This window comes from Taudactylus pleione, unplaced genomic scaffold (genome assembly GCF_031769625.1).
Source record: "Taudactylus pleione unplaced genomic scaffold, aTauple2 ptg000095l, whole genome shotgun sequence".
Taxonomy (NCBI): Eukaryota; Metazoa; Chordata; class Amphibia; order Anura; family Myobatrachidae; genus Taudactylus; species Taudactylus pleione.
Window position 1 is genome coordinate 11,299,602 of NW_028284497.1, and position 13,888 is coordinate 11,313,489.

General features: G+C 42.4%; 1 pseudogene; it reads left to right on the forward strand.

The window, feature by feature from the left end:
* Window positions 1-2,249: 2,249 nt before the first annotated feature.
* LOC148526582 (uncharacterized) lies at window positions 2,250-12,792 on the forward strand (annotated as a pseudogene).
* Window positions 12,793-13,888: the final 1,096 nt, after the last annotated feature.

Here is a 13,888-nt window from a genome sequence, read left to right on the forward strand (position 1 = left end):
ATATTTACTTTTGTGCGATGGACCACAGAAACAGGTGTGTGTGTTCACTTGTTTTCACATAAGATTATTTTACTGTGATATATATATTGCACTGTAATTCACATTGTGTTTTGATACAAAGATAGCGACATTTATGCATGCTGGTGTTGTTACAGTAAGGGAAGGTATTGTGTATGCATCACACGTTGCGTACATTGTGCACCCATATTTGCGTATCGCCATATGCAAAGTGCGTCCACGTGGCGTCAACAGTCGTAGAGATATTTAAATAAGATTTCACAGATGGGGGCTCTGCCCAGTCCATCTCACACTCGGGGTCTAACAGGGCTACTCAGATGTTGGTCTAACAACAAACCCCCTCATTCAGAGGCGGTCGCAAGAAGCGAGCGCTCGCTCTGAATGAGGGCTGCCGCTTGACTTTTCAAGTGCGACCTCCTGGTCGCTAGCTAAGCTGTGGTTTCCCACGCACAGCTTTAGCGACCGACCAGGTTGATAGTCATGATGGTCAATACCATCACGACCATCGGATCTTGTGACGAGACCCTAAAGGTTGGGTCTCGGCAACCGCAAGCCCCAGGGAGCTTCCTGCTTTGATCGAGCAGGAAGCTCCCCACTGACATCACTGCTGATGTCAGTGCGGCTGCCCACAAAACGGCAGGCGTTCCTTAAGGAACGCCTCCATTTGTGAAACCACCCCCCGCCATGCCTACAAAATGGGTCGAGGTGTCGATCAACATTGACAGCCGCCCCTTTTCTAGTGAACTCTAGAGCGAGTGAATTTCTCTCTCGCTCTGGGGCTTGCACACACGCAGTGCGGCCACTGCGCGTGCTCAGGGTCTAAACATCGACCCAGTAGCGGGTCTGAATGAGGTCCAAAGTGTGGAGATGCATCACTAAATCAATTTTTGTTTTGAAACGATCTAATGTTGTTAAACCACGTCTGTCTTGTATAGTCTCAGAGGTGCTGGTGCGAATTGAGGGACAACAAAGAAAAGCTATTTCTTTGGTCTGTTTGCATGAAATTACGCACAGCGAAATTACGCACACTGTTTAAATTATGTCCTTGTACTGTTGCCATAAGTATAGCACTCATTTTAGGTCTGAATCAAATTAGATAAGTTTATATGTTTTAAATTATAAAACTGTGTGAGCATATAAGCACATAATACTTGCACAGACCTGAGATAACAAAAGCTCCATTCGCACGTAAACATTTAGATAGCATGCAGCGGAAGTTGTCCGCCTGGGTAACTTCCGTTGCTTGTGTGGAACGTGAAAGCATATAAAAGTACCAATCATTAACAGCAATAAGAATACAGTTTATGTTTTATTGCTAGATTTGATTAACATGTGATAGTTGCGTACACAGGCATGCAGCGATATATGTGCGTGCATACGAAGACACACAAGTGGTGCGAAACGCAAGTACGGATGAGAGTGTGTAAATTTGCTGCACTATTAGCAACGGGTTAATTCATTAAATTAAGATATATATATATATATATATATATATATATATATATATATATATATTGACAAAATAACTATCCGATTTGAATAGGATTACTGTAATGTTTTACAACAAAGTGTAAAACCTCTGGGAAAGTGCTATCTGTTTCTGTGAAGTACAGAAAATATAGTTTTTTTTTTGTGTGTGAGCAGTTGAAAGAGAATTGCATAAGTGTTTGACCCAGAAAGGTACAGCAATAAAACGTTGAACAAAGACAGGTTCCGGCGGTGTGTAAGGATCGCAACCACATGTTGAAAGGTGCAGGAAACATGTCCTATTTGAAATCGATTTCCAGGTGTGAGGCTGTCCTATGAAGACCTCAGGTGCAGGGGGCATGTCCTAGTTAAACTGCCTCTGTAATCAAAAGACACATAGATAACAAGTACCTGTGTGTCTTGTGACTGGACTGCACATTTGTGTATTGTACGCATAGAGTATAATATGCAAGCGTGAATTGTGTAAAAAAAAGGAAGTTTCTCCGATTCTCTCGGTTGAAAAGTCCTGGTTGAAGTCCACTGGATGGGGTGGTGATGTTTCCCATCTGGAATTCTAGTGGAAATAAACCAAAGTAGGTAGGGTCCCCCGCTATATGCGTTGCCTGTTGTAGAACGGTCAGTTGCATATTGATGGGTAGAAGTTCCGTGGGAGTACTTAGAAAGAATCCCCCACTGGTATCCTAAAGAAGTAATTTAGCAGTTTTGTAAAGCCACCAAAATGGGTGTTAAAATCTACTCGTAGGATGACCGAGTCAACTGTGGTTCCAGTTGAGGGCGGACCAAAAGGATCCGCAGGGTACATAATGCGTAACAAGTATGGTAAGTATGCAATGGCTTATGTTAATGAATGGGTATGCATGACAGAGTGGTAAAGTATCATTTCCAAAAAATTGGTAGTTTCGATCCCGAGGTACAGTATTACATATAGTACAAGATCAAATATGTCTGTTAAAATCATGCATATTGAGTATGAAACATAATGATTGTCTGAACATGTGGCAACAAGAAGGGGAAATTCAAAGAGAAATGAGTAAGTAGCAGAAAACTGGTACTTTAGAAAGAGTGAAAGCAAGTGCACCACCGCCACCATATGTGGGAAAGGTCAGAGTTACAAACCAGTATAACTAAAAAAAAATGAAAATAACTGTAACATATACCCTGTACTAACTAATTTGGAAATGTATTTATTCAGGAAGAGATGATGACCCTACCCTGGTCTTGGCCATTTCTCATGAACTCAGCATCCAAGAAAGGCAATATTCCTAAAATAAATAAGAGGCTGTAGCAGATGCAGGAGAAGTGGCTGGTACCAGTGAAACAGGTAAGTATGGTGCCATCCATAGTACCGAGACGGTAAGGCCCGGAATTAATTTGGAAAATAGTGAAGTAGCAGGAATATACCCTGTTCGCACAATAGCAGTTCCCAGTGGGAAAGCGGACAGGCATGGGGTAATTCCTGTTACAAATGTAGACATGTATTGCCCTTGGACTAGGTCCGAATTGCGGTCCATTATCACAGATTTTCCAGACCCCAGAAAAGATTTGACAGGTTGCAAAAAATGTATCAAGGACTTGGGTAATGCTCATGAGCCTACTAATAAAGATTGTCAGATAGTGCTGAGAGCTTGTCTTCCTACCAGTATTGACATCCAAAAATTTATTGAAGATTGTCGACTAGAAGAGGACAAATCTTTATCTGACGCAGACAACCAAAGTAATGTACGGCAAATAACAATCCAACTGGCCACATACTTCCCAGTTGCAGTGGACTGGAAGAAAATCTTTACTATAAAACAAAAAGATAATAAGACCGCAATAGATTATTTTACAAGGGCATTACAAGAAATGGCTAAATATACTTGGGTAGCCGACATAAAAGATGATATACATCACTGGGAAGTGGCCATCTCAGTACTAATGGATGGACTTAAAGAATCTTTGAAAACAAGGGTACAAACCTCACTGCCCAATTGGAGGGGTATAACTGTAGATGCCCTTAGGGAATCCGCCTTACAACATGATAAAAACATAAGTAAGCACAAGGAAGAAAGGGCAGAGAGGCTAATGACAGTAAGTATCCAGGCTCTGCAAAACACACACACACGACCACTACAAAATAACACATATAGGGAAGAAGGAGGCCAGAGGAACAGAGGGTAGATATGTATCATCCCTTATATGGTGTTTATGTCCATGAATATATATTTGTTATGTAATTCATGTACCATGTAATCTTCAATCTCTCACATACCCCATAGCACCCACACACACAAGACTCTCTTTCTATCTCTTTCTCTCTTCCTTTCCGCATAAGTATTTTCTTCAGATAGATTGTATTCCACAATGTATCAATAAGTCTCGGATTTGCTCTAAATGCATGAAGAAATATTTCTACCCTTTTACAATCCTCATACACACACATATTGTTGAAACATATTGAAATATTGGAAATGTGATAATATTGTTTTACATACTGTATATGTGAATATTATTGAATAAGAAATTGTTATTGAAATACACTTTCCTTTACTTTATTTCATACCTGTGCGTACTCATTCTTGAATGAATTATCCAGATGATTTAAAGGTATATACAGTAATCTTGGGTAAACTTGCAAGTAGGTTATTAAATGGTTTATAATTAGTTATTAATTATGACCTGTTATTAAATGATAAAAATAGAATATTTGCTTCAAGGATATGATATTAGTAGAATTAAAAGAAAGAGGAAAAAAAACTGTCACCAACCCTTTTATAAACTGGTACCAACGTTCGCTATCTGACTTCTCAAAAGCATTTCTGTTTTATTCATATTGCTATATTACATGATAAGGGAAACTCCTTCAATGTTCTCTGTGTGATGGTTTATATGCAAGTATTATACTACTAAATTTTAAAGTGGTATGCTTAAATGAGCATTGAATAAGTGTTCTGCGGATGCGCAGAAATACTTTACCTGATAGACCACAGAAGTAGGCAATCGGGGGGGGGGGTCGTTGTTGATATATATTATCTGATAGATGCCGAGTGAGGCAATTAGAGATAAAAAAAGGTTTTGTTATTGTATTGTAAATAGAGATAGAAACAACAGGTTCCAGATGTCCTGTAGGGACAGAAATTTGATACGGGTTTGCTCGGTATGGGGCTGATTGTGTCAAATTTGTGAATGAATGGTGTGACATCACACAAGACAGTGAACATTAATTCCCTGACATGGGCAGTTTTGACCCACTAGTTATTAAATGCCTTGATAATCAGATACTGGATATAGTAAATAAGTATACAAAGAAACACTTGCAAATATTAGATATGTGTCAAACGTAACTAAGTCAATGGAAAATAAGCCTAGCTTTGTCCATCCGTTACACGCTGTAGGGATAGGTACTATGCAAGGAAATTGTACACAAGGTATGCCAAAACCTGTATTTATATCAGAACTACATTCACCGTTTCATTAATCTCCCACTCCACGTTTACCTGCCTGTTATGCATTCATTGAAATAATAGGTCATGCTCACGGACTCTCTTGGGAGGATTTGAAATCCCAAGGGAAAACAGATTTACTTAATTCAATTGTTAAAGAAACAACAGTTAATAATGTGACATTTCAAGGGCCCACTCAGACTATAATACAACCAGGGTTTGTTAACATTTTGCATTCTCTAACTAATTGACATATAGTTATTGACCATATACCTGACCAATTAATTTGTGATTATTGTCAGCAATTAGTGGCTTGATTAAAGCAATCCAAGGAGTTGTTGAGTTACATTTATAACACATGATAATAATATAGAAATGTAGCCAGATACTAGAATCATACCCCTATCACATCATTTGTCTCTAAAACTTTTGTTTAAGATTGTTGAACCCAGATATATTATATGTATATGTTTGATGTCCATACACTATTTACGTTACTACATGAGTTAAGTTTAAGGTGTTTTAAAAAGGTACCTGTAGTTAAGATGTATTTAAAAGCCTCCATGGAGCGCTATAAACCTAAGCGATAGACAGATATATAGAGAGATAGAGATATATATATATATATATATATATATATTAGGGGTGAGCGGGTTCGGATTTCTGAAATCCGAACCCCCCCGATCCGAGTCAGGCTCGACTTTTCCCGCCTGACTCGGATCTGAAATCGAGGCAAAACGTCATCATCCCGCCTTCCGAGTCTCGCGGGTTTTGGATCCTATATAATGTACCCGCGTCGGCGCCATTTTCTCACTCGGCTGTGGACAGTGAAGAGGGAGGGTGGGAGTTAGGGCTGTGTAGTGTAGTGTAGTGTAGTGCTGCTGTTGTCCACTACTTCAAAGTCCATAGGGGCTGGCTGTGTTGTGCTGTGCTGCTGTTGTTAATAGGGGCTGTGTCCACTACTTCAAAGTCCATAGGGGCTGGCTGGACTGTGTTGTGCAGTCAGTTCTCCATAGGGGCTGTGTCCACTCCAAAGTCCTGTGCAGTGTCCCAGTCCTAAAGGGGTGCTGTAGTGTTGTCCAGGGGGTGCTCTGTCCATCAGGGGTGCTCCCCCCAAGTGCTAAAAAAAAATTATTTTCTGTGTTTGTGAATTGTGTGCGCAGTAGCCGCACGTGCATCAACAAAGTAGTGCCAAGCGTGCGCCTGTGTCATAAGTAAAGGGCCAGCTGGCTTGACCGTTAAGGGTGCTGTAACCCCCGAAAGTACACTCCAGTCCAAACCAAAAAAAAAAATATTTTCTGTGTTTAGCCGCACGTATATATCAAATCGATATAACATAAATGGAGGACCAAACTTTCTCCGATAAAAATAAAATAGAGAAAGATCAAGAACCACTTCCTCCTAGTGCTGAAGCTGCTGCCACTAGTCATGACATAGACGATAACATGCCATCAACGTCGTCTTCCAAGGCCGATGCCCAATGTCATAGTAGAGGGCACATACAATCCCAAATGGCAAAGTTCAGGAAAATGACCTTGAAAAAAACATTTAAATCAGCTGAAGAGAAACGTAAATTTGCCAATATGCCACTTACGACACGGAGTGGCAAGGAACGGCTAAGGTCGATCCCTAGTATGTTCATGACTAGTGGTTCAGCTTCACATGACGATGGAAGGCCTCCTCCCACTAAAAAAATCAAAAGAGTTAAGCTGGCAAAAGCACAGCGAAGAACTGTGCTTTCTAAGAAGATATCACAAATCCCCAAGGAGAGTCCAAGTGTGGTGGTGGTTGCGATGCCTGACCTTCCCAGCACTGGACGGGAAGAGGTGGCTCTTTCCACCATTTGCACGCCCCCTGCAAGTGCTGAAAGGAGCACCCACAGTCCACTTGCTGATATGCAAATTGAAGATGTCACTGTAGAAGTACAACAGGATGAGGATACTGGTGTAGCTGGCGCTGAGGAGGAAGTTGGCGAGGAGGATTCTGATGGTGATGTGGTTTGTTTAAATCAGGCTCCGGGGGAGACAGTTGTTGTCCGTGGGATGAAAAAGCCCATCACGGTCATGCCTGGGCAGAAGACCAAACATTCCACCTCTTTGGTCTGGCAATATTTCTATCCAAATCCGGACAACAACTGTCTTGCCATATGTACCATATGTAAAGGTGAAATAAGTAGGGGTAGGGACGTCAACCACTTAGGAACATCCTCCCTTATACGGCACCTGCAGCGCGTTCATAAAAAGTTACTGTCAAGTTCAGAAACTTTGGCTAAGACCGTAAGCAGTTGTATCCAAGCGCCTGCAAACCACACCGTCAACTCCCTCCTCGTCAATTTCCTCCTTAGTCAGGATCGGAAGTAGTCCTGCAGGCCATGTCACTGGCATGACTGACTCTCCTATCCGGGATTCCTCTGGAGGATCCTGCATTGCTACGCCTAATGCTGCCGCTGCTGCTGCTGTTGCTGCTGCTGGGAGTCGTTCATCATCCCAGAGAGGAAGTAGGAACACCACTACTTTTACTAAACAATTGACCCTCCAACAGTCCTTAGCGAGGAGGATGAAGTATGACAGCAGTCATCCTGAAGCAAAACGTATAACTGAGGCCTTGACTGCTATGTTGGTGTTAGACGTGCGTCCGGTATCCGCCATTAGTGCAGTGGGAATTAGACAACTGATGGAGGTAGTGTGTCCCCGGTTCCAAATCCCGTCTAGATTCCACTTCACTAGGCAGGCGATACCGAGACTGTACAGAAACGTCAGAAAAAGTGTCCTCAGTGTCCTGAAAAATGCCGTTGTACACAATGTCCACTTAACCACGGACATGTGGACAAGTGGAACAGGGCAGACTAAGGACTATATGACTGTGACAGCCCACTGGGTAGATGTATCACCTTACGCAGCAACAGCAGCAGCGTCACCAGTAGCAGCATCTCAGAAACGCCAGCTCGTTACAAGGCAGGCTACGCTGTGTATCACCGGTTTCAGTAAGAGGCACACCGCCGACAACCTCTTAGAGAAACTGAGGGAAATCATCGCCCAGTGGCTTACCCCACTTAGACTCTCCTGGGGATTTGTGATATCTGACAACGCCACCAATATTGTGCGGGCATTACATCTGGGCAAATTCCAGCACGTCCCATGTTTTGCTCACACAATAAACTTGGTGGTGCAGAATTTTCTGAAAAGCGACAGGGGCGTGCAGGAGACGCTTTGGGTGGCCTGAAAAATTTCTGGCCACTTTCGCCATTCAGCGACTGCGTGCCGAAGACTGGAGCGCCAGCAAACACTCTTGAACCTGCCCCGCCATCACCTGAAGCAAGAGGTTGTGACGCGGTGGAACTCAACCCTCTATATGCTTCAGAGGATGGAGGAGCAGCAAAAGGCCATACAAGCCTATACATCCACCTATGACATAGGCAAAGGAGGGGGTATGCACCTGACTCAAGCGCAGTGGAGAATGATTTCCGTGTTGTGCAAGGTTCTCCAACCCTTCGAACTTGCCACACGTGAAGTCAGTTCAGACACAGCCAGCTTGAGTCAGGTCATTCCCCTCATCAGGCTATTGCAGAAGCAGCTGGAGAAAGTGAAGGAGGAGCTAAGACGGAGCGATTCCGCTCGGCATGTGGGACTTGTGGATGAAGCCCTTCATTCGCTTTGCCAGGATTCCAGGGTGGTCAATCTGTTGAAATCAGACCACTACATTTTGGCCACCGTGCTTGATCCTAGGTTTAAATCCTATGTGGTGTCTCTCTTTCCGGCCGACACAAGCCTGCAGAGGTGCAAAGACCTGCTGGTGAACACACTGTCAGCTGAAGCGGAACGTGACACGTCAACGGCTCCTTCTTCATGTTCTCCCGCAACTGGGGCTGCCAGGAAAAAACTTAGGTATCCTAAGCAACCCGCTGGCAGTGATGCAGGGCAGGCAGGACCAAGTTTGGACATCTGGTCCGGACTGAAGGACCTGGCAACAATTTCTGACATGTCTACTGTCACAGCATATGATACTGTCACCATTGACAGAATGGTGGAGGATTACATCGGTGACAGCATCCAAGTAGGCATGTCAGACAGTCCATACCTGTACTGGCAGGAAAAAGAGGCAATTTGGAGGCCCCTGTACAAGCTGGCTCTATTTTACCTGAGTTGCCCCCCCTCCAGTGTGTACTCCGAAAGAGTGTTTAGTGCAGCCGGGAACCTTGTCAGCGAAAGGCGTAGGAGGTTGCTTCCACAGAATGTGGAGAAGATGATGTTCATCAAAATGAATTATCAGCTCTTCCAGGGAGACCAGCCTCCAGAAGGTACAGAGGGACCTGTGGTGGTGGATTCAAGTGGGGACGAGTTAATACTTTGTGAGGATGAGGATGTACACACTGAAGAGGGTGAGGAATCGGTGGAGGATGAGGATGACATCTTGCCTCCGTAGAGCCAGTTTGTGCAGGGACACATTAATTGCCAGCTTGTTTTGTGGGGGCCCAAACGATCCAATCATTTCAGCCACAGTTGTGTGGCAGACCCTGGCGCTGGAATGATTGATTTGTTAAAGTGTGCATGTCCTGTTCATACAACATAAGGGTGGGTGGGAGGGCCCAAGGACAATTCCATCTTGCACTTCTTTTTTTTCTTAGCATTATGTACAGTTAGGGGCCTAGTTTTTCTAACTGCCATCCTGTCTGCCACTGCAGTGTCACTCCTAGATGGGTCACGTGTTTGTGCCGCCCTCTCGTGTCGCTTAGCATAGTCATCCAGCTACCTCGGTGCAACCTTTTGGACATAAAAACACTATTGTGTGGTGTGAGGTGTTCAGAATAGACTGGAAATGAGTGGAAATTAAGGTTATTGAGGTTAATAATAGCATAGGAGCAGAGAAACCAACAAATTCTGTGATTTTAGCTGTTTTTATGCTTTTTTTAAAAAAAATACAGATCCAAAACACAAAACCCAGAACCCAAAACACGGAAGGGTGGTTTTGGCAAAACCAATCCAGATCCAAAACACGAAGAAAGATCCGGATCCAAAACCAAAACACGAAAAGTGGCCGGTGCACACCCCTAATATATATATATATATATATATATATATATATATATATATATATATTTGTTTTTCCTTTATATGATCAAGGTTTCTTTTCCCAACTTTACGCCAGAGAAAAACATGTTTGTTATATGCCTTTTCAAAAATGATAACATATTATGGTTTTGTTTCCACAGAACTGAAGTAAATGTTAACGCTTTCTGCATGATGACATATAACCATCTATTAACAGTTTAAACTACCTTTTGTATTGGGCCTGTGTAGAAGTATAAAGTAGAACAGTTTAGTGTTGATCTTGTATGACTGCTAAAAATACCTTATAGTTTTTGTGCCTTGTAATGCACAAAGGGTGGAAGATGAGAACAAGGTGAAGTCTTTCGTCATGTGTAAGCTTATGGACATTAATAGTAAACTTTATACTCCCTACCGACCCCAAGCCAGTGCGAAGGTGGGGAGAATGAACAGCACTATTAAGAACAAATTGAGCAAGGTGATGACTGAAACAAGATTATTGTGGCCAGAGGCACTGCCACTAGTATTGTATAGCATCAGAACCACTCCCTTAACCTATCACCCTTCAAAATCCTTTTTGGATGACAGCCACATGTAATGATAGATCCCCAGGACGATTTGAAGTGTAACAGTGAAGTGACAGTACAATACCTTGTCAGGATGAACCAGCAGTTTAGAAATCAGCAAAGAAGCTTGAAGCTGGCTATTCCTTGATCTACCAAACACCAACTGTCATGATATCGAACCAGGGGACTATGCTATGATTCTAAATTTTCTACGCTCAGGTTGCCTAATAGACAGGTGGGAAGGACCATACCAAGTTTTGTTGACCAGCACGACATTACTGAAAGTAGCCGAGAGAGACTTGGGTCCACTACTCTCATTGCAAGAAGGTCGCTTACCCGAAGAGAACTCGTGAAGTAGAAAAAGGTGAATCCACACGAATATCGCTTGAAAACCTGTTCCGGGAGGACTGACATGTAGCACTGTTGAACTGTACTTGAGTGTATCAGAGCGTTATTGGAGGACTGTTATTTCAAGATGGAGTGTCTTCAATCAAGAATTGTTTTGTTCCTGTTTTCCCTTTGTACTTTTATTTTGATCAGGACATTTTGTTTTTGTGAGAGGCCCCAAGAAGTCAAGTATGGGTCTGGAGGTGGTTCTGATGGAGAGGACAAGAACTTAGTAGAATCCCAGCCCAGTATCGGTCTATCACTTTGATCAAAGCCGGAATAAGTAAGAGGTCTAGTAGTCAGAGTTCAGAGACAGTGTGATGGGCTATTGTCTGAGGAATACTGTATCTGTAAGTACTGCAAAACCATACTTGAGGATGAGTGCATCCAAAGATGTCAGTCAAGTAGTAATGTCGAATTTGACAGACACCCTTTGAGTGATTACCACTCATTAGTGGGTAAGATTCTAAACCAGAGTGTTGGGTGTGCTCACAAGTACCTCGAGGACAGAGTAATTTGGGATTAGTGCCATATCCATTAAAGTTAGCAGAGGTACTTGAATTACATGGGGGGAGACCGGTGGACAAGAAATGTAATATATCTAGACCCCCTAGACTTAAGCTCCGCAAGTACCATGTAAATAGATCCCTGATATGTTTAAATCTCACCAATTTCAGAAAACCAGAAAATTGAGAGGTGATCTGGAACAATCAGACAATGACCTATTCACACAGAGCTGATAATAAGCCTATCAATTCTGAACTTGTACGCAGAATTATTGCAAGTGGGAGTTACTTCTGGTATAGGTGCACACGTAGATACGACAAAGTAAAGGTTGACAGAGTATCACTAGGGTACTGTGCAAATATTATACAACCGGAAACGTGTACCAGTCAAATGGGGGGATGGGGATAGGATTATTTGTCAGAATAATGTGTTCAATGATAATGATGCATTCTGTTCCTTATGTTCTCCCACATGATGTGTATTCCATATGTGGAAAGAAAGCGTACAAGTGGCTCTCTCCGAACTCTGAAGGTTTATGCTATCTCGGAAGGGTACTACCAGAAATTATGACCCTTACACATGATAAAATGAGAGACATTCACTACAACTCTCCCCCTCCTTATACCCATACTCATTATGAACACATTTATAAAAGACACCTCATAGACAGGGGAGACACCTTAGCCTCAAATTTGATGCAGGAATCCACCGGGTTTCAATTCCTCATCGCCTTAGATATGACCCATATGGCCAGAGGAGTTATAAATTATAGGTACATCTAAGCGTTGGCGAATTTGATTAATAATATCACTGAGATGTGTGATGACACCTTCAGGTTAACTGGTAGGGAGTTGCAAGCCTACAAGAAGGAGCTTGTGCAACACAGGATGGTTTTGAACTATGTCACGGCTGTAACAGGTGGGTACTGTATAACCTTGATACTCAGTATGGAGTAAAATGCTGCACCTACATCACCAATAGTACAGATGATCCGAAGGAGGTGATTGAGCAGAAAATGAATGAAATACTGCAGCTGAAGTGGGAATTTAGGAGGAAGCACAACCTCTTTTTAGCGGCAGTGGGCAAGGAATTAACTGGATGGGTCACCTGGTTGAACCCACTCAAGTGGTTCTCTGGGTTAGAAGAGTGGGCACAAGAAATGGTGACGAACATAGGAAAAATCTACTCTGTATCCTGGGTGTCATCATACTAATTGGCCTGATACTCAAATGTGTTCCAATTATGACCCAGCGAAAGAAGGCAACCTGAAATACAAATTTAATGAGTCTGAGGAGGGGCAGTGTTGAAAATGTGGCAGATTTGGTGTATAATCCTGAAATTGAAAGCACAATCAAGTAATAGAAATTTGAATAGGTTTAGTCATGCTTAATTATATGTATAGTAAATTCTCTCTCTCCCTCCCTCTCCCTCTCCCCCATATGTTCAGTACCAAATCGATTCCAGCTAACATTATTTTATTATAAAATTGTATATCATTTAATACCATTTGCTGTAAATATATTGCTATACAGTATACCGATACAATATTTGTGGAATGAATTAGGGCAGTGGTTCTCAAACTCGGTCCTCAGGACCCCAAACCGGTCACGTTTTGCAGGTCGCCCAGCAGGTGCACAGGTGTTTTCATTACTCACTGACACATTTTAAAAGATCCACAGGTGGAGATAATTATTTCACTTGTGATCAGTGGGGAGACCTGGAAAACAAGCACTGTGATTGATTAAAGCCCCATTCACAAAAAGATACAATACATTGTCACTCAACAGCAGGGGTTCTCAACCATGGTCCTCAAGGCACACTAAAGCTGGCCACACACTAGACCACCTTTCATCCAACCTGCCAACTGGTTGGATGGTTGAATGTAAGTTGGTCTAGTGTGTGGCCAGCTTAACAGTCCAGATTTTAAGGATAGCCATAATTGAGCACAGGTGTCTTAATTAGTACCTTAGTTGTTTGATTTAACCATCTGTGTTCAAGCATGGATATCACTAAACCTGGAATGTACCTTGAGGAACAAGGTTATGAAACACTGCTCTACAGATTTAGGCAATGTGTGGTGATATGATTAATGATAAGGAAACATGAAGGGGAAATAAACAGAAGAAAAAGGAATAGCCAAATAACACCTCTTCTTTTTTATCCTAACAAGTTACCATTGCCCAAATAAATGTCTATGAGAATGATCATGTAGCATGCAACAGGTATATTCTACAAAAGTAATACATAGGGTTCTGGATGCCATTTGGTCCCTTATGCTTCCAGGCTGTATAGCAGTGGGTTGGGCTGTTATGTCTATTGTTATACTGGGCATCCACTGTACAATTTTCTGTCAGATATCTGTCCAATCTGGCTAGTTGGAATGAAAACCTTGTAATGTATGGGAGCAAATGACAATCGATCATATGGTTTTAAACACTGGAAAATGGACAAAAAA